The sequence below is a fragment of the Tenrec ecaudatus genome, chromosome 10, assembly GCF_050624435.1.
Source record: "Tenrec ecaudatus isolate mTenEca1 chromosome 10, mTenEca1.hap1, whole genome shotgun sequence".
Classification (NCBI taxonomy): domain Eukaryota; kingdom Metazoa; phylum Chordata; class Mammalia; order Afrosoricida; family Tenrecidae; genus Tenrec; species Tenrec ecaudatus.
Window position 1 is genome coordinate 13,906,469 of NC_134539.1, and position 26,843 is coordinate 13,933,311.

Genomic DNA, 26,843 nt, shown 5'->3' on the forward strand with positions numbered 1-26,843 from the left:
CTAGGTTCTGCAGTCAGGGAAGAGAATTCCAGTTATCAACTGATGTTTAACAAACTGCCCCAGACTTAGTGGCTTACACCACAACTATATTTTAATATTAAAATTTCTGCCAGCAGGTTTAATGGAGGTCCTTGGGTGTTGGTCAACTGATGGATGGGGTTGGAGGGCTCCAGTTGGCTTCAGTTACATGTCTGTCACCTTGGCAGGGATAGCTGGAAGGCTGAGCTCAGCTGGGAGCATGTTGGCTAGAATATCCACAGATGGTCTCCCCAGGATAGCGCTTCACAATATTCCTATGACTGGTCAGGGCTCCCAGAGCAAATGTTTTGAGAGATTTGGCCTAAAGATGCACAGTTCCCTAGGACCTAGCCATAGAAGTCCAAGAACATCACTTCTGTTGTCTTCTCGAGGCCAAGCAAGTACATAAGGCCAGCTGAAATTCCAAGGGATTGAAAGGAGGCTCTTCATTTCTCAATGAAAGAACCGGCAAATAATGTGTGGCCATTTGAATCTCTCTGGATCTCCCACAGAAGGCATCATGGCACTTCATTTGGCATGATGTAAGATATTTGAGAAAGATCTTCCCACCCAGAGGGTAATCTAGAAATTATTCTTCCTCTAAAATGTAACAGAATAATGTGTCCTTGAGAGCCTTAAGAGAAAGAGGCGTCAAGAGGGATGTAAGCAAGATACATTAAGAGACACAATACGAAGGATCAGGAAACAACGCCCTGACTGGCCACAATAGTCCAGTGCAGACATCCATCAACCCGCATCAGAGAAGACAACCTCTCTGGAGTGATGCAATTGACAAACACCCTACACTTAAAATAAGTACTTACAGAGGTAGTGAATAAATACTGTAAAAAGTAATGAGTCTATGTATATGAAAACATTTCCAGCTCAGGATATGAAGGGTAAGAGCAATGAAGAATCACGAAAACGGAATGAGAACAATGAAAAAAAAAAGAGACAAGAGAAAATCAGATGGGACAAAAATTAAGTCAATCCCTTTAGTTACGGAGAACTAAGTGATTTGAGCAGTGTCTTATTTTGATGGATTGAACTATCACTGCGAATCCTAATACAATATTATTGTAGTTGTATAAAATCATGCTTGTATTAATCATCTAGTCACTGAATAGAGACTTCTCTTCTTCCAGCATGATTTCTGACTCAGTAACTATTTTTGATTGGGTAATTGCATAGATGACACAGGTACCAATACAAGATTAATAGCAAAAAATACTGAGGAGCAGCGACAGAACCCCTATGATTGTGTAATTGTTGGATCAGTTGCAAAGAATATTTTAAGCCAAAGTAGAAGAAGCTCAAATCTCTGTATTTGCATATCTAGCATATAACTGGAAACAGCATGGGGTTTCTATCTCTACCGTTTTAAGACAATGGGATTTGATGTGAAGATCATTCAAGTGAGTACACGTTTTTTAAGATGTCTTCTAGTAGTTTGTTTTTGACTTCGAGATAAATATTTCGAGAATGCTGACAGAATGTTTGTAGAAAAATATGGGGAAAGTATAGGCTCCCTGTTTCACCTTATGAAATAATAATTTTTAAAAATATACTCTTGCTATTGACATTGCACACGCTGGGGCAAAGATCAGGCATATTAGAAGAATGATTCTCCCAGACTGGCAGGAGCCTGGTGAAGAAATTCTATTTCAGGAGTAAGAAGGGAAAAAGGAAGGCTGACAGGACTTGCAGCTTATAATAATGGAAAAGCCCAGAGCAAACCATTAAAAAGGGTATAAAGAATTCAGGATAAATATATTTTTTTCTTTCTTAATGAGACTTCCCTGGGAAGTGATGGATACCTCTACAGAACTTTGAATTGGGAAATAATATTCCTCCTTTAGCTTCCCGAAACTTATTGTGAATTTTCCCTGTACTGTTAATAATATTAGCTGCTTAGTCTGGGGAATGATGCAAACTGGAGTCAGGCCAGGCATGCTCATAATGAATGCTTTTTATTTGTGCGAGATTGGAATTATGCAAATTAACATTTAGCTATAGTTACTCTTGCCGCGGTGCTGGATGGCTTTGGAAGCATAGCGTTTTATGGAAATTCTGGGTGAAATTTTCTGTGATCTCAGAGCACCTGTACCTGAGCAGAAGGGCTCATAGAAGACAGGCAGACTGCAGGAATCAGGACTTGGCTTTGATTAGCTGAAGAGTGTCTGAGTCTTCACTTTCTGGGGCTGGTCATGTGACTGCATGTGAAGGCTGAGATGGTTTTGTTCCAGAGAGAATATCCTCATTTTCACTCCATTAGACTTAACATGTATATGTGTTGCTGATTATAAAATGGAGACTGTTTACTGGATGACATGCCAAAACTCACAACAGAAAACCAAACCCACAGCTATCAAGCCGATTCAGACCCAGAGTCAAACACCTGCCATTTCCATGCACTTGCTTTTAATGCCTTTTTAATGCCTCTGTGTGAATACGTGCACTTTGGTCGGTGTCGGTACGTAGGCTGTGAGTGTGCATATGCTTCAGAATACAGTGCTTGCCTTACATTTTGGTTTCAGACATTGAAAACCAGACAGAACACTCTGATCAAACAGGATAGAGTCCAAGAATGCACGAGACATTACACATTAGGGCTGAAAAACATCTGATTTTATCAATTCCTATATGAACTTTTAAAGATGAGTCTCCTAATTTGTAACATGAAGATAATAAATAATTCACTGCATGGGGCATGTTTTGTTTTCTTTCAGAAGCCCGGGCAGCATAGTGGTTGTGTATCAGGCTGCTAACCTCAAGGTTGACAGCTCAAAACAACCAGCCCAGGGAGAAAGACACGGTTGTCTGTTCCCACAAAGAGTTGCAGTCTTCCCAACCCTCAGAGGCAGTTCCATGCTCTCCTATAGGTTTGCTGAGATGCTGAATCGACATGCGAGCCATGAGTTCGCTTTGGGATTCGATGACATCATCTGAGTTAGCAAACCCATGTAAGCATTGACTTCCTCTCTCCCATCCCATTTACTGAAGTGCGGAGGCTCGGCCCCTGAAATGAGAACTCGCTGTCTGAAGTACCCTTAGAAACGTGCTCGCCCGGGAGCCAGGGAAAATTATTTCTCATATCTGTCTCAAGTGGCACACCTACATAAAAAAACACCCGAGGAAAAGGGTAAAAGGAAGCTCCGGGGGCCTGATGCTGAAAGGGCTGCACGACTGGGCAGCGAAGCCCCTCCCTTCAGCAATGTCTCTCTAGGAAAGGAAAAAAGAAAACCCACCAAGGGCCGAGTTGCATTTGCCCAGAGCAGACAAAAAGGGTGAACGTGGAGCTGAGAGGCAATAGCCTCATGCTGGGTGGTGGCGTGCTGAGAGTCATTGCTGACTCCAGTGTGGGATAGGGCGGGCTGTTCCGTCGGGTTTTCAAGGCATGATCTTTATGGAAGCTGACTGCCACCGCTTCTCCTCACTGAGCCACTTGTGGGTTCAAACCACGGATCTTTTGTGTAGAATGTGAGCATTTAACCACCTTGCCACCAGAGGGCCTAATAAATGGATAACTAGTGGAAACTGCAAGGCAGTAAACCGATAACCTAGCATATAGTGAGTCTTTAAGAACTATCACCCAGTGCTTATTGGCAATGAGTTGATTCTGACCCTTAGTGCGACCCTGTCAGATGAAGGAAAACGGCCCATAGGGTTTTCAAGGCTGTAAACCTTCACAGAATTCACTGTCATCCAGTCTGTTCTGAATCAAAGCAACCTTGCAGGCCAGGGTAGAGCTGGCCCTCTGGATTGTCTGGTAGATTTGAACCAATGATGTGTCAGCTAACAGCTAGATGTTGGGCTCTGTTTTAAGAATGCTCACTTCTAATGATTTTAGTTACACGCACATAGATGTGCAAAAATTGGAAAATCTATGCAGCATATGCATTTTGTACCTTGAATTTTCACATAGCATCTAACTGTTCATTAAAATTTCTTGGAAACCTGGTTTTATGTCTGCATAATTATAAATCATGTAGAAACAGCATACTCTAGTCATTAATCTATTGTGGAAATTATGAATTGTTGGTGATTTCCAGTTTGATAAATAAAGTTGGGTGAATATCCATCTCTTAATGCATTTTAGATAGCTTCCTTAAGATTTATTCCCCAGTGGAATTCGAAGACTGAGCATTCTTAAAAGTTTATGTACCTTGCCAAATTTCTTTGCAGACAGTTCCAATTTATACTCCCTCTTGAAATTCTTGTACATTTGCCATAGCACATTAAATTTTTTATTTAAACAAAAATTTTGGACTATTTAGTAGGAAGAAAATAATGTTTTATTTTTGTATTAGTTTGCATTTTGAATGTTAGTGAGACTTTACATTAGCCATTGTAAGCCATTTGATCATATTTCCATTCACTTATTAGAGTTTTTTTTTCTAAAACTATTTTGAAGAATCTCTTATAGGTGAAAGATAATGTTTTTGGCTGTTGGACTTTAAACCAATGAATTTGTTTATCAAATTTGGATTTTTTTTCTATTGAAGATTTAATTTTTCTCTTGGGAAAGGTATAAAATTGTACATTTCCTAGTTCATACCAAACATCCTTCGTACCTTCGTCATTCGTTTTAAAGCAGGTTTATTGGCACATACTTCACGTCTGATACAATTTAATCATCCAGTCCTATGTGGAGCTGTGCAAGCATCCCCACCATCCATTGCAGAGTATCTTCCCCTTGTCCTCATTGTTGCTAGTTCTCCATTTCTCACCTGGGGCCGTGCCCCCAGGTGACTCCTCATCCAGCAACTGTCGCTCTAGAGCTACCTACCCTGCATTTCACACGCAGAAACCAGACAGCACACAACCAGGAAACAAACAATGGGAACCCCCCAACAGGGACGACTAGACTAGACATACAAACACCTCGGATGAAAAGAAAATCTAAAATAATAAAAACAGGAACAACTTCCAAAGGGAGATCAAATGATCAGGTGTTACCTTTGGCCAGACAACATCTTCCGTCATTGACTACACACTGCTCTCTTTCTGCTAAAAAGACATTTTAGATGCACGGACTATGGTCAGAGTGGGTATACCAGAGGCTTGCATGCTCTTTAACTAACTGACACGTGAGTGTGAAGCTACCACAAGCTCTGCAGGAGACAGAGGGGGCCACTGGCTCCCGTAAAGATTACCACCGTGGAAACCCAATGAGCGTGTTCTCCTCCGCCCTGTGGGGTCACGAGTAGAAATGGCAACGCGCTTTTGTCTCCATTTTCCTAATATGATTTACATACTGACTTAGTTTCTTCTGGTTTGTTTAAGATTTTACTTGTTACAGACTTAATTCCAATGCATCTTAAATTAAGTATGGAGAATAAAGTACAAGGGAGTCTCTAACATTGAATTTTGTCCAAAATGGATGAATTATCATTATTTGTTGGAAAATATAGCTTCTTATTATTGATTGACAATATTTTTTGTACATGCACACTCTGTGTCATTGTTCCATTCATGGATTTCTCTGCTAGCAGCCAGAACATTAAAGGGACATTTTATTTTAAAATATGGTTTGATGATTTAAACCAGTGATCATACCTCATTTGTTCATTACAAACACCCTTATTATTAAGTTAGTATTAATAATCCTTTATAAATTAATGGAAAGAAATGAGTTGCTTAAGTCACTAATGTAAGGAAACATATTCGTGACTTGGCTCCCCGTTAGCCAAAGAGCATTGAAAAGAGGTCTTTTTTTCTGGCCTATACCATGATTGAATTTCGACCATCTAAGGACACATTCTGTAGCGATTACACTTGCTGTTCTCATTCAGATTTTTGGAAGCAAAACCTACTTAAGACAAAGCACACTGATTTAGAAGAAATATACTTCTAACTACTCAGGATTTCAAATTTAGGGAGAAGCATGTTGCTCAATTCTGTGGTGAATTTTATTCACTTCTCGAAGGTTTTTCTTTTCACTCTTTGAAGTTTTAAACATGAGAGCATTACATTCTTCCTCTCTCTTTCCATTCCTATGCAGGGCGTTTTGCTGTCGTCCATCACAGTTTGTTTTACTAGCTCTCCTTTCTGGAAGTCTTTGGTGACTGAGAGCTGGAAGACTAAGCGTGAGAACAGAGTGTCCAGTAAAGCTCAGCCTTGCGGATCGGACTCAGTGAAGCCAAGTGGGAATACTACAGCATCTGAACATCTGCGAAAACGCAGTCTTTCTTCTTGGAGAAAAATAATACATGGGATCTACTCTTGGGGTCACATCATAAGCACAAGGCACTTGCTAAGTACAATTAAAGTGGCAGATGGTATGTATCTCTAAGTTAGGATTGGGGACACTTCTCCGAAAGTTTCCTGAATTTCTCTTGCAAAGTAATTGTAGATCAGGAAAGTTCCCAAGCAACAATAAAGAGAAACTGGGGAATTGCATCTACCAAAAAGGGTAAGGATGGATGGTCAATGATGGGAAAGACCGGCATATGCATTTGTCAGGCAATGAAAGAGACATGAATGGATAAGGATAGTACCAACTGATACTGTAAGAAATCACGAAGGGAGACGAGGTCAAGGAGTCCAGGAAGGAAAAGGATGTTTGGAAATTGACTGTGGTAGTAATTGTACACTACTGCTTGATGTGATTGAACTATGGCATGATATGACATCTGCATTTGCTCCCAATTAATAATGAATATTTTAATTAATTATTTTTAAAAGTTCAAAGTTCATAGAGCTTTCTTTTCGGAAGATTGATTTTTGTTCTTTTCCAATCTCTTTAAAAAATATTTCTCTTTTGCAGTTGTTGCTTCTCATGACAGCTTTTGAATTTATAAGTCAAAGTTTTGTAGAACATGTGATCACACACATGTAGATAGCTTTGAGTATTGCAGTGTGGTTAGGAATCACGCATTTAACACTTACTGTAGGAGAACAAGTTCCCAGTCCTCTGGTAATTGCTTTTTAAACCACTCTTTTCTGTATCACCTCTCTCTAAATGAAAATAAGATTTCTGTTTCCCATTCAAGAAATTCTCCCTGCCCCACCCCAGCATAGGGTGGAAAAATTAAAAATAGTAATAATTGAAAATTCACTGTCAGTTGTTCACACATTTTAGGTTAGGAAACTGTCATTACTGGATCTGTTGCTTTCTCAGCCACACTTTCATCGGTGCCAATCAAGCACACCTGCAAGGTGGGTCACAACCGCAGATGCTGAAACATCCACCTCACCCACCTGTCCTCGTCACAGGACCATTGCCCCCTGGAAGAACACTCCTGGAAGGAAGGGTGGTCGTGACATTCTTCTTGACCTTTCATTTGACTTCCACGATGTACCCCCCCCAAGTGAAAATAAAACAAACTCACTGTCATAGAGTCGATGCCGACTCACAGAGACCCTATAGTACAGGGCAGAACTGTCCTGTGAGTTTCTGAGACTGCACCTCTTTGCAGGAAAGGAAAGCAGCCGGTGGGTTGATACTGCTGACCCTGCAGAGCACCGCCCAACGTGTGACCTCTGGACCGTCAGGACTCCTTTCCATGTCAGGTGCTTCCAATAGTGCTGGTTAGTGTCCACCTCAAGACATCTTCATTCTGAACTCCCAGATACACAGACGCATTAAATATATCTGGTATTTTTTTCTGGGAACTATACACATTCATAAAAACATGAGAGACAGTTATTTGGGAAAACACCTCCATTCTATTCCCTGTTCCCCAGACACTCTTTTCATGCTGGTTGTCCTTACAATTTCAAGCTCCCACTTGATCATCAGGGCTGCTGTTTTTCAAGCATATAGCCAGTGTGTTCCTTAAAAGCAAGGATAGTAAAACTTTTGGCTAGTTTACATTGGGTACATTATCAGGAAAGATAGGCTGCTCTAAAAGAGCATTGTGCTTGGTATAATAGAATGAGATGGGCTGACACAATAACCCAAACCACAGGCTCAAATAGAGCAAGAGTCAGGAAGATGGCACAGGTGTTTTTCTGTTCTGGGTAGGGTCACCGTGAGTCACAAGATGATAGCAACTAACAAGTACAAAAGACTGTAGGCTAAGATGAAGATCGAACTTCTGGGAGAATTCACTGTACCTCCTCCCACATCTCTTCCACGGGTGAAGTGATGGCCCACTTTACTCCTTCCTCCATTGTCCCCCAGCTTCAGCTGCCCCCAGCTTCTTTCTAGACAAACCCCTGGCATGTTTTCTCAGGTCTTATCTTCTTCACAATATCATCATTTTCTTCTGGCTTGTTGCTATTCTACTTTGAGAAAGGAAACATACAATGCAAGCAGGCTTGAGATTCAGAGCATCTCCATGTAGCATTTAGAGAGATGATAATATATATATATATAGTGGGATAGATTTAAGAAAATTTTAAAAATTAACAAAGTTACTGTATGAACATGGTCCTAAGAAATAGGTAGCTCAAAAATACATGCATTTTCCTCCCACCCCGGATTCCTTTCCCATTGTTCCCAGGTGCCCAGGAGTCCACTCCAGCTCACCGCCACTGTGTGGACCACAGAACGCTGGCTGATCCTGGGCCATCCTCAATGCTGTTCTCAGATTTGAGCCTATGGATGCACCACTGGGCCAATCCATCTTGTGGAAGGTCTTCCTCTTTTTTGCGGCCCCTCTACTTTTCCATGCATGATGTCCTTCTCCAGAGACTTGTCTCTTCTGACCACATGTCCGGAGCATGGAAGATGAAGTCTCACCATCCTTCCCTCCGTGGTCCTCAACCTTCCTCAGGCTGCAACCCTTCATGCGGTTCCTCATGTTGTGATGACTACCCCTCACCAACCATAACATTCTTTTCATTGCTACTTCATCACTGTTATTCTGCTACTGCTATGAATCGGGTGACCCCTGTGAAAGGGTTGTTCAACCCCCAAAGAGGTCGTGACCCACAGGTTGCAACCTAAGAATTATTCTGGCTATTTTTCTTCCAAGACAGATTTGTTTGTTCTTTTGGATGTTTATGGTACGCTCAATTTTCTCAAACAGCTCCTAGCTGTGTGGTTCTCTGCCTCAGGGGAAAGTCTGTACGTTGGTTTCCTTTGTAACTTTCCAGAGGTAGATAAAATGGTATGCGTATCTCAGGCTGCGACATGGACGAACCTTGGAAGTTTCCTGCCAAATGAAATAAGTCAGTTGCAAAAAGAAAATACTGCATGATCTCACTTATTAGAATAAGCAAATGAATGAGTATTAGTTATTGCCAGGAGTAGTAGGGAGGGGAGAGTGGGAAGGGTTTGCTTAGGGGATATTGATACTTTGTTAGTGGTGGTCAAGTGATGGGGGAGTGGTTAGAGAGAATAGCTTCACAAGTTGAAGAATATAGCCCATGCTGCTGAATTGCATGTGTACAAACTGTTGAATTGGCTCACAGTTTGCTATATATAAACATCACAATACAGAAACCTTTACCAAGTTCATGTATGAACCTGGGAAAGCAGGATAGGCCGTTCAAATATATTTATGACTGTTTTTTAGCATAAGCAATAATATTCTATACACTTTCTCTCTCATCTTGTTTATTTTAGTGCAATAACTAGAAAGGACCCTTGACTACTAGCCAAAGGTTGGTGGTTCTCTGGCACCTCAGAAGACAAGGCTGGCAATTGACAGCTAATATGTCACAGTCTTGCAATCCCTGTGGAACACAGTTCTACAGAAAGTCAAATTAACTAGATGGCAACTAATAACCACAGCAGCCTACTAGAGATAATTGTATATTAGTAACATAGAATGGTCTTGTTTGTAATTGATATACAGTAATTCATTGTACAGACGCACTATCGTCTCCATTGCATCACACACATGTGAAAGTTGGACTTTAAATAAGGACAATCTTAGAAGAATGATGCATTTGAATTGTGGTGCTGGAGAAGAATTGTGAATGTACCATGGACTGCCGAAAGGACAAACCTATCTATCTTGGAAGAAATAAGGGCAGAGTGCTCCTTAGAGGCAAGGATGGTCATATTATGTCTCATATACTTTGGACATGTATGGTAGTTATATAATTTATGTCAACTTGATAGATTGTCTACGGGTGGAGTCTAGCCTGTCAATCAAATCACAGCCTAATAATGCCACCTTGTTGGTGTGGCCTTTTCATGAGGATTCTGGGAATTTCCTCTTTTTCTACCTGGAGGCAGACTATACACCCTCTGTCTGCAAGAGCTCTTTCTCTGTTTCACTTTCCTGCTGTTGAGACACTTGGAGAGATGGAGGAGCCATACGGAGACCTGTGCCAGCCCTGAGATACTTCTACTGCCACTGGATCCACAAGACTTTCCACCCACCCTCCTGTGATCTTCTTGCATTTGGAATCATTGTATATGCTGTGTGAGTCTGAAGAGGCATTTAGAGACTAGAATGGTACATATGGGCTAATGTTGGACTGGCGGACTTGGTCTGGACTGGGCTGGGATGTTTACTCAATATATAATTGTCCTTTGATATAGAGCTCTTTCCTACACATAAATGAGTGTCTCTGGATTGGTTTCTCTAGTCAACCCGGCCTAACACAACATGTTTTCAGGAAAGACCAATCCCTGGCGAAGGACATCATGCTTGGCGACGTAGACGGGCAGTGAAAAAGAGGAAGGCCCACAAGGAGATAGTTTGACACCGTGGCTGTACAATGGGCGTACGCATAGGAACAAACGTGAGGATGATGCAGGACGGGGCAGTGTTTCATTCTGTGGCATATGGGGTAGCTATGGGTAAGAACTGACTACTGGCACCTGATAGCTCGAATATTTTCATCATGTTATTTTCTTCTCCTATATTTTTCTTTATAATTTGATCATCTTGTATCGTAATGTCTCCCACCATAGTATTTTATTTATAGTAAATCCTTGTTTTTTCCTGTGTCTGTCCATTATATGCTATTTCAAAGTGACCCCAAATAAAAATGTGCAAATAGGACTATGCTAAATTTCTTTAGCTGTCATTTCTTTCCAATTACTCGTTTTCTTTCTTGGCTGAATATCCCAACCATCATTTTCTTGAATATATTCTTCTGTCCATACTTACTGGCTAAACAGGGTATTATTTTTTAAAAAACATTATCCTTTACATAAAAAAATGTGGAAAAATGGAAGTTAAAGATCATGGAAATTTTTGCAAACTTTTGAATCCCTTTGTATACATCACCATGGGAAGAAAACTCGCCATCTATTGAGTTAATAATGTTCAACTGAAACATCATGTATAAATATAAAAGCAACTGAAACACAATGCACTAACATAAACGCAACTCATATGATGATTGAAACACAATATATGCTCAAGCGATGGAAAATGTGTGCATGTTTTTCACTAATTATCACTGAAATGTATTAATGCCAAAGAGGTTGGATATTATCTAAGAACATATTTTTATATTTGAACACTTCTTCATAGTCTGTTCTCAATCTAGAAGTTTAGCTGAAACCTGGTAACCTTGGTTGACCCTATAGATACTTGGATATCAAGGACATCAGTAAAGGATTGCCGCAGCATCTGATGATGGTGCTAATGAAGAAGACTGAGGTGCTGTGGACTCTCAAAGGGTTAAATAATTATGTCTTGGTAGAAGCAAGGATGCTGAGACTTCGTGGCTCATACGTGGACATGCTGTCAGGAACAGGCAATCCCAGGAGATGGACATCCTGCCTGATACAGTGGAGGAGCAACAGAAAAGAGAAGGACTCTTGGTGAGATGGATCGACACAGTGACTGCAACAAGGGCCTCAAACAGGACAACTGTCAGGCTGGTGCAGAGCCAGACCATATTCCCTTCTGTTATGCTTAGGGTTCTCTAAGAATTGGAACCGACTTGAAGGCACCTAACCGCAACAACAATCGATCCAGAGCAGACTCCAAGTCAAGTTTGGTGTCACAAAGGAAATTCCAAGATTGATTATTCTTGTCTGGTTCTCCCAGGCCTATAGTCACAGAATAATTGTATTTATTTCTTGAATGTCATTAAGGTTAAGAATTACCCTTTTGCATCTATTTTACAGAAAACATTAGTGTGGTTGCCGATGAGTGCCATGGAGTTGATTGAAACTTAAAGCCACCTTACAACACAGAGTAAAGAAGCCTGCTGGTGCACTTGTTAAGCGTGCTGCTGCTGACTGCAAGGTTGGCGGTTCCAGCACACCAGTCACTCAGTCAGTAGGAGAAAGTTGTGTTGGTCTGCTTCCATAAAGATTATAGGCTTGGAAACATGATGGAAAGGCTATCCCTTGCGCTATAGGATTTCTGTGAATTGGAATCCATTCTATTGTAATGGGGTGTTCATTTTGTGTTTGCCAGGGCAAAGGACTCTTCACTCAAAATAATTGATGCACGTGACTTATGGTGAAGAATACTGAACATCCCATGGACTTCTCGAAGACTGAGCATATTTGTCTTGGTCTGAGTACAGTCAGAATGCTTTTTAGAAGCCAGGATGGTGAGACTTCATCCCACGCACTTTGGACATAGAAGGCTAGTTCCTAGAGAAGGACATCGTGCTTGGTAAAGTAGAGGTCAATAAAAAGAAGACTTTCAAGGAAATTCATTGATTGATATACAGTGGCTTCAACAATGGGCTCAAACATAGCAATGGTTTTGAAAATGGCACAGGATGGGGAAGTGTGTTGGTCCAGATAGACTAGAGAAACAAATTCATAAACACTCGTATGTGTATAAGAAAGAGCTTTCTATATACAAGCAATTGAGTATTGAAGAAACATCCCAGCCCAGTTCAGATCAAGTCCATAAGTCTGATATTAGCCCATATGCCTAATACCAATCTATAAAGTCCTCTTCAGACTCACGAAACATATGCAACGATGCCAAATGCAGGAAGATCACAGGCCAGTGAGTGCAAAGTCTTGTGGATCCAGTGGCGTTGTAAGCATCTCCGTGCTGGTGGGGTCTCCATGTGGGTCCTCTAGGTCAGGGAACTAGCATATAGTTCCATGTGTCTTGTCAGCTGCAGTGTCTCCCAGGGAATGAGCATGTGTCCCACCTCAAGCGAGCTAGTTATCTTCTTAGCACCTCCAGATGAGGTCATCAAGCTGCCACCTCATTGACAGGCTAAACTCCACCCCTTCACTCTTAATCCTCTTCAAATTGTCAACAGATTATAGAACTACCACAGGAAGTGTTTTGTTCCATTGCACACAAAGCCACTGTGAGTCAGTACTGACTCAAGGACGCCAACCCCTCCCCCCTTTACTATAGCAAATATCCAGGTCTTTCTCTCATAGAGCCATTGGTGAATTCCATTCTGACCTTTTGGTCATCAGCCAAGAACTCAGCTACCGTGCCATCAGGGTTCCTTAAATCAGAATTAGAGCGTTCTAAATGAGAGAGGGTCAGATCCCACCGGGGAGTTGCAGATCATAAGCATCAAAACCAAAATACTGCATGATTCAACTTTCCCTTTCTCTCTACCCCAGCTCCAGGCAAGACCACAGCTTCAGTTATGTATATAGTGGGTGGGAGAAGGCAGGGGTAGGTGGGGAAGACTGATCTGGGTAGGAGGTAGGCTGATTGCCAGACTCCCCAGGGTGATAGAGAAAGCATTTGTTATAATTTAATATCAAGGCTTATGCCAAAAATGTTTCCATAAATAAATGCATATGCTGGTTCTTGTTGCAAAATGCAAATCAGATGGTTTCAATGCTTTAAGCCTTACTTGGAATACCTTAAATAACAAGCAGAAACATCTATGTGTATACATATACACATTTAAATGGAAACCAAATTAGGCAAATCATATGTATTCTAATAGCGACATAAATAGGGCCCCACCAGAGTTTTGACATCAGGAGGATGCAAATCAGCACAACCCTGGAAGCATTGGGGGGACTTTTGCCACCTCGGCAAGCACCCATTAGCTCTTCCCTTAGGTGGTATTTAAACAATCACAGCCCAAAGCAGGACACAGCACACATCTGGTCTGTCTGGCTGCATCCAGTGGCAACCCCAGATCCGTGTCACCCAGTGTGGTAGCTCATGGTGTCCCACTTCCCTGAGCCTCCTCCTGCACAGTGTCCTTAGGAGTGCCTGGAGATCACGGAGTTTTTATGCCATGGATTGCAACAGAAAGAACTAGCAAAATTAAAAACAAGAATACCATACATACATGCACAGCCTCAATCTATTTATATACTTCCATGTAGTTAAGGTGAACATGCGTAAGAAATCAAAATGTTTGAGACCGACATCAAAATCATGTGCTGTTTCAGGTTACACTTTAGCCATCACAGGAGTTAATGGAGTGGGTCCTAATAAATAAACTGGCTCAAATCACATTGAAGTCATAAACAAATTCATATAAAAATATAGTCCGACATGAAATTATGCCGTCAAAATAAGCAGGGATAAATATGCAAGCATTTCTGTCCTTTTTTTAAGCCTGTAAATAGTTCACCTTTAGGAGTGTTTGTTGACCTTTAAGCAGTGTTTTCTGGTTGAGTCTGTGGAATGCCACCCTCTGGTCCCCAAGTCTATTTTTGGTAATCCCTCGGGAATTCCTTGCTCTGCTCCCCTTGCTGTTCTATTCCACGCCCTTAGTGATTTGCCTCAGTGGGTTGGGGTCAGATCAGACACAATTCCCACACTGTGTCTCCAGTGTTGTCCCCTGTAGGGCTATGGGTCATGGAGGGATGTCATGTCTCGTGGTGGGGCCGGCCATATGGTCCTCTCTGTGCATCGCCAACTAACTTTCAATAGATAATATTGCACCAGGATAGATGATAAACAGTTCTTCGTACATTTCAGTTTGGAAACGCTCCCCTCACAGGCAGCCATGGTCATGCGGAGCATCACATCCTTTGAGGCTTAGTGAAAGAGCTGGGAGAGATTCTGTGAAGCTCCCTACCTCTGATTTTCAGAGTCTCTTGAGTTGCCTGCTGTACTAGGGGAATGCATTCCTTGTGCAGAAAAAAAAAAAGTCGTAGCACCTCTAGCTTTGGCACCACCGTGGTGAGGCTTACGGTGTTAGTCTGAAAGTGTTGCTGTGTGGGATAAACTTCCGGAAGTGCCTCATACAGAAAAGTGAGGGCACAGACAGCAGGCAAAAGTCCGTGTGCTGCACCTCGTGTGTCTACATTTGATGCGCATCGCAAGCAGTTCCGTTTGCTACCACAGACTTAGTCAAGTGTCTTTGACCTGGCTTACCTGCAGCATGGGAAGCACTGCAGGCTCCTGTTGATAGCCTTCTTACTGACACTTCAGGATGATTATCGACACATTCCACTGCGGAACACACTGTGTGCCGAGATATGGCGAAGAAAGAAACCATGGTCTCAAGAGTCCCCCAAACTATCACACATGATGCATTTTCAGCAAAAGAGTACTGATCACATAAGTTAAATTAAAAAAGGTCCACACACCCATTAAAAATACCTTTCAGGCTGTCTCCTTCTCAATTGGCTTCTGTGACCTCCTGGGATTCCAGGCAGAGCGGCTGCATTTTGTAAATGCGTGTAAGTCTTTATGTTCAGATCATCATTTACCAGTTTCATAAGAATGTACAGATCAGCCGCTTTAGCAGGCAAAATGCTAGAAAGCACCTTTCACTACACTTTCCCAATTGTTGATTTCTCTATATTTGAGCACTTCGGAAATCTGGCCAGTGTGTGACTGGTCAGCTAGATGGGCTTTCAAACGTGATCTCAAAGTGCCTTGTAGACTATATCTATGGCAAGCTTCGTCTTTGCAAGATTGGGCTGGACTTACGAACTCATTCTGGATCTTTGGTGCAAGATAAGAAACTGATTATTTAAGTTGACCTGTGCTCCATTTAGCAACCCCGGTGGTGTAATGGTTATGTTGTTGGGCTGCTTACCACAAGTTCTGTAGTTCAAATCTACCAGCTGCCCCATGGGGGAAAGACCAAGCTTTCCAATGCATTAAAGAGTTGGTCTTGGGAGCTCACAGAGGCAGTCCTACACTGTCCTGTAGGGTTGCTATGAGTCAGAATCAATTTGATGGCAGTGAGTTTTTGTTCGTTTGTTTTGAGAGTTGCATTCCGGAGCCCTGGTGGCTTAGTGAGCTACATGTTGGGTTTTGAACCACAAAGTGACCAGCTCAAAATTAACAGGCACTCTATGGAAGAAACCCAAGGCTGTCCACTTCTATGAAGATCTACAGTCTTGGAAACCGACAGAGGAAGTTCCAGTCTGCCCTATAGGGTCGCCATGAGTTGAAATCGACTTGATGGCAGGGAACAGTGGTAGAGTCACCTTCAGCCTTCTCTTCTTCTGCCGTTGTCATTACTTGCTCTTCTGGAGAATGACTGTTAGCTGAAGAAGAATCTGCTTTGTCAACTGGGGACAGAGGAAGAGAGTCTTTTGCTGAACAGTGGCCACCATCTATTCTTCTGCCATTCTAAAGCAAGCGTTTTATGCAATTATGATTTTTTTCTCTTTTATTTTGTTTCGCTGGCATCCACTTGGGTTCTTTGCTTTGTGTACTCCAGGTAGCGTGGTTGAAGAGCCTGGCAATATAAGAAAAGATAAAATAGTATTATTTTAAAAAAGAATAAGAAAGTATAAAATGTAAATATGTTGAATGTGTTAGATCTTACAAATATAAGTTTTAATGTGTTACTATTTCTTAAACCATAATTCAAGCCTAAACCCCGAAAATGTTCATCAAAATGAGTAATATGTTTGTAAGATAGTGATTTTTAAAGAAAAATTTCAAAAAGACTAATGGTTGTAAAAAACTGGTTTTATGATTTAAATTATAATTCTAAACATGCATCAAGAACGATGTTACTTCTGTACTTCATGTTTTAAACTATACTTAGTTTTCAAGGAGTTATGTGTATAACCAGTAATTACTATGCATGTAAGTTTATGCTACATCCTAATAATAGAATAATAATGATAAAAAGTTTTAAATTGCTTAGAGTATTTCAAAGATTACATAAACACAATAAAATTGTCTGGTAAACCTTTCTACATTGAATCACATTATTAGTTACATTATTAGTAAGAAAACAGATTTATTTTACTTCCTTTCCATTAATTACTAGTTTATTCTCAAAGAAGTTATTAATATAAGTTCACAAATACCACCCACCACAATATTGTATCCCAATCACCAGAGAATTTGACAGAAATCAGTGACCGTAAAAACACCAGTAGTGACCAAAACAGAGCACGCTTGTAGCACGTGGGACGAACCACGTGACTTGACGTTTCATCGTGATTGGCTAATCACGACGGCTCTGACCTGAATCCATTGAAATGTAAAAGCAAATTAGCATAGAGTTTTAGCCTCACAGGTATATTGATAGATGTGAGCTGAACTATCAAAAATTATTTTGTTATTATAACTAACCACAGGGCTATTTTTATAGAAAATCATCTCTGCTGAAGCACTGCACACAGTTTTTGCAGACAGTGATTTTGATCTCGCCCCTCTGGAATGCTGCCCTCAGACAGGGTTGTCCTTAACTCCTGCCCAGTCCTAGTGAAGCCACTAGATAATTCTTAATCTAAAGTATTAATCTTCTACTCAGAGGGCATTACACCATCTTGAGTAGATTAACTATGCCAGTGTCTGATCCAAAGTCTGACTGCTTTAAACAAAGGGTGCTGACCAGCTCTGCCTTCTGTTTTGCTGAGGTGGGTATTTGGGAGGCCTGTGAGAATTAGGATGCTGGTGTAAATTAGAGAAAACTGCCAGGCCAGCTCAACTCAGGTCTCCTTCACCAAACACCTACGGAGCACAATGGGACACTTTCAGTATCAGGTGCTTGGCACGAATGGCACGTATGTACAACTCGAATCATTCAAAGGTTCGTGGCATAACCAAAATATTTTCTGAGTTATAGCCAATTCAGCCTTAAACAATGAGCACCCTGGGCAAGAATGATTGTATTTTCAAACACTATTTGCTGACCTATCAAATCACAAACATTTCCCAAAATGATGTGGATTGATGATAGATATCATGTTTCAAGTGCTGGGTATACTGTCATTGAAAAAATTTTTCAATAAGAAAGTGAAAAAAATGTTAATGATAAGAATGACATAAAGACAATAGTAATGATAATAACGCCATCTTTATTGTAATGTTTCCTGGAACTAGCAAACAGCCTTATTATAAAACTTATGCTTAATGATTAACCACCCAAAGCGATTGACACTGAAGGTGGTCAGCAAGCGTAGAGGCTAAGCTGGGACTCGATAGAAAGTCCTGTGTTCTGCTTTAGGAAAGAACCGATTGGATGCTAATTATTATCCATTTAGAAAGTAAATGAAGTACCCCAAAAATGACATGTGATGGCCCTCAGGGATACATTTTGATCATAAAGCGAACATGTCATTTTAGTTGCTTAGAATCGGGTGCTAATGACACCAAAGCCATTATATACCTGTCCCACAAATTGACTTCGGTCGAAAGACGGTGCAAGTGAAGCACTTGAACAACATAGTAGACACTCTCATTGTACATTGTGTAGCTTGAGTGCATACTTTACTGACGGCAGTCAGCTTTCTAAATGTACTTTAGACCCTCAGAAAGGTAAGTATGGGATTAATGTATTATTGATATTACTTAAATTGCTATTGCCAGGCACTGTATTGAGTAGAAGGAGGCCGGGTTGCACTGTGGGCTGCTAACTACAAAGTCACCGGTTTGGATCCACCAGCTGCTCCATGGGAGAAAGATAAGGTTGTCGGTTCCCATAAAGATGTACAATCTTAGAAACCCGCAGGAGCAGTTCGACTCCGTCCTATAGTGTTGCTATGAGTTGGAATCTGCTCAAGACAGTGGGGAGTAGGTGCTAGGTGGTATGGATCCCTGGATGCCTGGTGGGTTGGAGTTGATCTTCTGATTACAAGGTCAACCGTTCAAATCCACCAGTCATTCTAGGGGAGAAAGATGAGACTATTCACTCTCATAGAGATGGAAAACCTTAAAAAAAAAAAACCCTATGGAACAGCAATACCCTATACACTGCGTGGGAATCAAGTCAAAAGCAGTGTTGGCTTTTGTTTGGGGTGGTGGTGCTAGGTGGCAGATTTGAATAAGGTATATACTCTGCCTTCAAATTTCCTTGAAATTTGGTAGTATGATGTGAGATTGAATAGCCTCACTCCTGCCTAGGAGCCGAATGTATGTGTGTGGAGGAGATGCTTAAAGATCACAGGATACCTTTGGTAGAGGGGTCCGTGAAGATGCTCAGAAAGCTCACGGGGATGTAACATTTACCAGGTTAAAGCCTGGCCAAGGCGGAAGTGCTGGAAAGTCCCTGAGGGAAGTCCTTGATCTCTGTGAGCGCACTGACGGATCAAAGTGAAGGGAGGGAGCTGGAGAAGGTCCTGGTCACGTCTTGGGGGGAGGGCCTCAACGCCACCGTAGACTTTTACTAACTCAGATTGAGCTCTTTGTTGACGCAGGGAAAGTCCTGGAGGGATTGTACATCAAGCGAGACTGAAGCTAAGGAATCACTGTGGAAATGATTCCACGACAGTCGTGAACAGGGCAAAGCCAGCTGGCTGACAGTTACAAACACCCCTCTGTCACCAGACACCTTGTGAATTAGAGGCAGTTCAACTTGGTTACACATTAGAGTCACTTGGGGAACTTTAAACACATATCAATACAAAGGTCTTACCTCCAGAGATTCGTAATGGATTGCTTGGGGGTGGCTTGGGCAGTTTTTACAATGCTTTATTTGGGAACGTCTGCACGTGAACTAGACGGGCATGAGATCTAGAAGCTGACACGTGATAGTGTCAGCAAAAGGACAAGAGGGCCATTGCCCTTCAGGAACTTCACCCCTCAAGCAGAAAGAGAAGCAGCTATTTCGAAACTCTATTGACCACTGGGGTGAACATTAGCTTGCCAAATCGTTGCCATTGCTTTGGGAGGGATGGGGGCATCTCAGAGCAGACGGGATGTTCCTGACTGGCACCAGGCTAGGTGTTGTGTGAAAGAACTGACAAAAAGCAAAATGGGCTGCCATGGTGGGAGGAAAAGTGGGGTGTACCTCAAGACAAATGTGGTTTCCAATCTGAATACCACCAGCTGTGTTACCGTGCGCCTGACATCTAACTGCTCTGAGCATCAGTTTCTTCTTTGGAGGAACGCGCATGATAGTCTCTAACTTGAACGCTCATTTTGAGGATGAAAGTCATGACACCCACGTTGGTGTGTTTCCAGGGTGGATGACCCCTCGGTGGAGTCTGTTACAATTAGTGGTGACGGTGCTGAAACAGCATGCTCCACTCCCCTGATGGTGTTCATACACATCAGAACAGAGTGAGAGTTAAGTCACGGGGAAAGTGCTGGCAGTCGAGGAGCCAGTAAGGACTTCTTAGGGATTTTAATCGCTGGGAAAACTGTGCATAGAGGAGTCAGGGTCCGAAGAACATTACTGACTGGAGGATCCAGGAGAGAGTGGGAGATGGGAGACGTGGCCAAAGGCAGCAGCTGGGTGGCAGCCAGGAAGATGTGTGGCTGTGTTGGTGGAGGTCTCTGAGAGTTTGCCCTTGAGAATTAGCAAAAGGAGCTCACATCTCTCTGGTGGACCATACCCCTGAGAGCAAAGCACATTGTCAACCTAAATCAGACAGTTCCCTTCAAGACCCCTGTGAGATGGTGAGTGGAGACCTTGAGATGCACCCCAAATTCCTGCTGCAAGTCCCCGCCCAACCCCCGCCTGTGGTTTCTCTGCATCTCCTCAGAAAACACCATCTCTCGTGGGCATCTGGGTAAGAAGAGACATCTGGTTTTGCATAAGCGTAAATGAAATGATTTGTTACAATCTGTTACCCACCGAAAAGGCATTTCTCCTTCCTGCTCCCGCAAAGATAACAAACTACTGCAGGGGGAAAAGTCCTTCCTCGCTTCAAGAAACTGGGCTATTTGTATACATTTTATGGTACCACGCAAACGATTGAAGGGAGCTAGCTGATGGAAAGAAAGAATCCGTGGCGAGGAGAGCGCGGATGTGCGCTCACGCACATTGCAAGGATCTGGAGGAACAAGGAGGTGTGTGGTGTCTCACCAGCAGATGTCACTGCAGGCATTGAGCGCAGTCCGTTTCTTGGGGAACTCTGCCCCATAAATGTTGGCGTAATTTAATTGGTATAGTTATGAGAGGCATAAAGGATATTTATTCTGAAAAGCAATATATTTTATCATGATCGAGAACTTGTAAAAACACTGGCTTAAGGAAGCTAAAGTATACACTTTAAATGGGCTTACTTAATACAATATAGAGCGTCAGTAACAGAATCTTATGAGGTCTTTAAACATAGACAGCGGTTTTCCTGGATAAGATAAGGTTTTCTTTGCAGAGCTGTTCTAAAGAATCTGATTTATGGGACTAATTTCATGAGAATCCTTAGCCTCAATTGCTACCTTCTAAATCTTGGTGCAACTGGCCCCCCCATCTTATAACATTCTTTTAAGTTATGTTCGGGAAAGGAAGGAAGTGAAACATTTTAACCTGAATTGCATGGGTTATCCTCACTTGGGCTTCTTGGGCCTCTAAGTGTTTAGTGTGCTGTGGCGGGAAGTTAAATTTAGTATGTTCTGGAAGAGAAGCATAATCGAGCGCGTCCAGCCATCCTAGGAAAAGAAATATTGGCTGGTACAAAGCAGGGACCATTGTTCCTTCCCCACTGTCCTTAGAGTTGATTCATTAGCACCAGCCTGCTGGCATGGCCGATTTGAACTCGTGAATAGAGCATTCTCAATAGAAACCCTTGCCCTTTAAAATTAATTTGCCTGCCTGAGGTGTGGGTGGTTCTAATTTATGCATAATTAAGAGGGCTAGGTGTGTGAATGTGCCCCTAGCGTCTACTTTATTGGCTCCATTTTACAAATTGAAACTGATGGTGCCGGTGGTGATGTTTTTCCTGTGTGTGTGAGTGTGTGTATATGGGGAGGGGAATCTAATTGACCTAAGCTGTTCAAAGGTGAACTCAGTCTTTGCGATCATAAATTAAAAATTCTATTCTCATTTTCAAATCAGAAAGAGCCCAGATGACATATCTGCAGGCCAACAGGATGATGGTTTTGCCTTGGTATGCCCCTCTGGAGCTCATTGCCAAAGACTAGTTGTTCCCAGACACCTCGTGTTGTAACATGTTTTTGTGAATATCTGACATGGTTTAGGAACATCACATGATCCCTTTTCTTGGGTACAATAACAGGAACTTAGTGATTCTCATGCCCTTTTCTTTCTAACTAATACATCTATAAGAATGTTTTTCACCTATTAGATGCCTGGGTTATCAGAATGAAATGAGGGTTTCGTTGGAAAGACATGATGCCACAGACAATACAAACCCATATCATTGGGAAATACTTAGAAATACCAAATGCACATAACTTCCTAACACCTAACAACATGTTCGTGTTAGTTATAAGATGTAGACATCACCCACCCACATCTAAACCTACCCCATAGAGGTGACACAAATGGAGACTCAATAAAGAAACCAAAATGTAACTATAGAACTGTGTGACCTAAAAATAACCGTACTTGTAATATCCAGAGATTCACAGGTATTATCAAAGAGAAATGTCCTAGACTTCTCTACATCTCTATCAAGCCATGCTTTTACGAATCAGTGTACTCTATCTTACATACTTTGGACATGTTGTCAGGAGAGACCAGTCCCTGGAGAAGGACATCATGCTTGGTAAAGTGGAGGGGCAACCACAAGAAGGAAGGCCTTTACAAAATGGGACCACACCGTGGCCGTAACCATGGCGCAGGGACAGGAAGAATCGTGAGGGTGGCGCAGGACTGGGCAGTTTTTCCTTCTGTTGTGCATATGCTGGAACTGACTGGATCGCACCTACATCAACATGCTTTGATTTGATTACTTTGGTGCCTAGGCCCACTCATCTTAGTCTAGTCCATTCTGTTGAGATACCCTGGCCTTTCTATAAGTCAGTGGTTCTCAACCTGTGGGTCGCCACCCTTTTGGGGGTGGGTGTCAAACAACCCTTTCTCAAACACATTAGAAAACACATATTTCTGATGGTCTTAGGAACCGAGACACCACTCCTTTATCCGCGTCCAGGCGGGTCTGCCCACATGCAGAGACGCCCACCTACGAGCACCCGGTGTGACTGTGACCCATGCTACACCATGCTTCAAGACAAAATTTCATTTATTTGTCATCAGAAATAAATATTTCACAATATCTAACTACTTATTGTTTTGTGATTAATCACTACGCTTTAATTATGTTCAATTTGCAACAGTGAAAATACATCCTGCCTATCAGATATTTACATGACAGTTCATAAGAGTGGCAATATTACAGTGATGAAGTAGCAATGAAAATAATTATGTGGTTGGGGGTCACCACAACATGAGGAACTGTATTAAAGGGTCATGGCATTAGGAAGGTTGAGAACCACTGGTCTAAGGAATAGCTTTTTGGAAACTAGGTATGTAAAGAATCAGTCTTGTTAAAGATGCTGATTGCTTTTGTTTGTTTTTGTTTGTGTTCATGTGATTACAACTTTTAAGCTTTGTCTACCTAATGAGCTCTTCATGAACTTTTAAAAACTTTCTGAGCTCTTTATAGTATTTTAAAATTTAATGTTATGAAATAGTGAATTTAAATAAGCAGAAAGCCTTCCCCAGTTTAGACTTCGTAGAAAGCATAGACCCCAAATCATGCTTCTATTGCAAGTGCTATGGAACCAATGTTTTTTTATCTTTAGCCAGTTATCCTACTCTGAGACATATTGGCTATGACAAATAATATTATATATTAAACCTATTTCTGACAATCTCTGATTTGCTTTCAAACATCTACTTCCATTCACTCTCATATGCTGTTTATCCTGGAAGACCCTGGAGCTTTGGGGGCAAAGATAAAGAGGGGTATAAATAAATTAAAATGCAACCACACGAGTAGAAGAAGTTCCCAGATTAGGCCCATGTGGCACTGAATAGACATATGTTATAGCCATTCACACACTAGCCCCAGTGTCGACAATAAAGGTGCAAAGGGTTATCACCCGCATTTAATAGGAAAAGCAGACAACACTGCACATTCTGTCCATGACATGTATAGTCTGATAATGCATGTACAGCCCAGCACTCTGTAGGTGGCTTGACCTCCTCCAGTGACTGTGGAGCAGGAGAGATGTGACAATCTGCTCCCGTCATTTAGGACATCCTACAGGGAAGTGACTGGGCGGCCCCGAACAGCATTATCCTCAGCACTGCTTCTGTAGGTCTCTTCAGGTGGTAAAGTACAGATCACACTTACTTTCCCAGGCAATTTGAAAGGCACAATCTTAAAGCCTTATCAATTCAAAGCAAAAGCACCTGTTCAACTGGAAGAAGCGGTTTTGAGATGAGAAAAAAAAATCCGTTATTAAGGTTCAAGAAGTAGGAATGAATATTAAAATTCATATATCACTAATGAACAGAGATAAGTAATGAGTTGATGCTCTGATTTGAAGTGCATTTGAGTTACAAATGCAAAGAGTTTTATTAAGCCTAGAAAGGAGTTGCCTTTGTAGGCTCAATCAATGGCTTTCAGGAGGACTGGGAGAATCACTGTCTTAGGGACATGCAGGCTGGCCTGGGTGGAGGGGACTGACGAGGGCCAGGAAGAGCGATTTCTGGGAGTCCCTTTCAGGAGAATGGCTTTGTGATTTGTCTCTGGACTCAGAATATTTTGGCAACATATACTAAAGCTGTGACAGGAAATTAGTCTTCATTTAAAAATATTAGAATGATTTTTGAGTTGGGAATGATTCTGATAAAATGGGGATAAGACATTTCTTTGATTTGAGTTATAGAAATGAATAATAAGAAGAAAGAGGGGTAGGTGGATGTTCCTAATCATGGTGGCCCCACTGATTCATTGTGCCATTGACATGTGAATAATTGATGAATTGGCTTCTTTATTTCAGAGAAGTTTTCTATTCTTCAAGATCTTTTTTCTCCAAGTATTAATCAGTTTTCCTGGACAGTCTTTGTTCTTCCTTTTGGTTAACAAATTTAATTTAATGTAGCCTAGATAGTTTTTTTCTATGATTAGTAAAAGTGAATTTCTTGGAAAAGACGCTTTTAAAAACTCAAAGACAATAAGGAAATACTTAAAGTTTTGAGATTTCTTCCAAAATATCATGTATCTACTTGTATAACTTTATATATAGCAATATAAAAATGGATGATAAGTACATATTTTATTCTGACTTACCCATGGAAAGCCAAAAACAACACCCATTGCTGTCTAATCAATTCCAGCTCACAGCTTAACAAAATCATGTCCAGTTTCCAAGGTGGTGAATCTTTATGGTTGCAGACTGTCTCATCTTTCTCCTGCCGAATGGCTGTTGAGTTTGAACCACTGGCTTTGTCTGCTTAGCAGACAAACTTTTAACCACGACGCCACCAGGGCTTCTTGATTTGGACTTGGTTATCATCAAGCAGACACAGAAGAAACATATTCTTTTAAATTTGAGTTTTGACTTGAAATACATTGATCCCTTTGGCGAATAGGGGGCTGAATCATTTTATTTATTAACCCAGAAGGGAGACATACAATCATCTGATTGGAAAGTCATGCGTTTCTAGCGACTAAGATTTCCCGTCTAGTTGCTTCTGTGAATGAGAAAGTGCAGTCCTTTTACTGAAGTGACTCGGGCACACACCTTTTCTGTATCAAAGGCAAAATCAGGCTCGTGTTCCTCTTCTTTCTTAGTCCCACAATCTCTGAGAAATGATGACTTCATTCTACTGTTAAATACTCGCGTGTCAAAGAGCGAGCTACTTTGGGATTGAGATTTGACCCTGCATTTACTAGATATGTAATCTTGGGGAAATTACTTTACTCCTTTGGATCTCACTTATCACTTCAGAAGGCTGCTTGGAGGACCAAAGGAGAGACCGTTTGAGAAACACCTGGCAAATTTCAAACGCTCAACAGAGGACGGTTCCTCTTAGGTTCCTTCTACAAATCTGATCACCACTGTGAACCTCACCATTCTGAGCTGAGACTTACCATGTACGTCGTGATCACACTGAAGCCAGGGAAGTGGCCGGTGTTGAGTAGCGTCTAGGGCTATTTTGAGTCCTGCTAGGGCCGTGTTTGTCATCTGCTGTGTTATACACATGAAATGTACAATTAACACAATGCCGAGAAAGATGCACGTAAACTTGAAATTGACATATTTGCCAAAGTGGTCATTATATTCTTCAAAACCCGATATTTAAAATATCAAAAACACGTGAATTAGAACGTAATCTGAAGGCTTTCTATTGCTCTCTAAACATTTTTATCTGAGTTTAGCTTCTCTAAGTAGTCTGGAAAATCAGAGTGAGATAGGAGACTTATTTCTCTCGAGTCTTCAAAGGGAAGCCCGCATTCCAAGGCTTAATAATCTTATCCTCAGTAAATACATGATGACTGATTATATGAAAACTTTAACAATTCAACTCTTAATACCAATAGAATAGCATTTCGACGGAGGCATTAAAACCTCTCCGAAAGCAGACGATGTATCCCTGCATGGCTTGAGTGCCTTTTGGAATTTATAAGAAAGATGCTCGGCTTGACTTCCACGCACTCTGCATGATGAGTCTCTAAGGTCTGTTAAGTGCCCGGGATTAGACATCTTTGAATTGTGTGCTACAGAGAACAAGGGCTATCTCTTTGTTTTTGGTGTCTCCGTGGGCTTGTGGTTGTTGTTGTTAGGTGCTGTCAGGGCAGCTCAGTTACACTCGGTGCACTAAGACGTAGTTAGGAACGAATCAACATGGTGAGACTGGCACAGGGCTGGGCAGAAACACTGGCCTGCTCCCGCGCCAGCCTCACAATTGTGACGTTTGAGCCCATTGGCGTCGTCGCT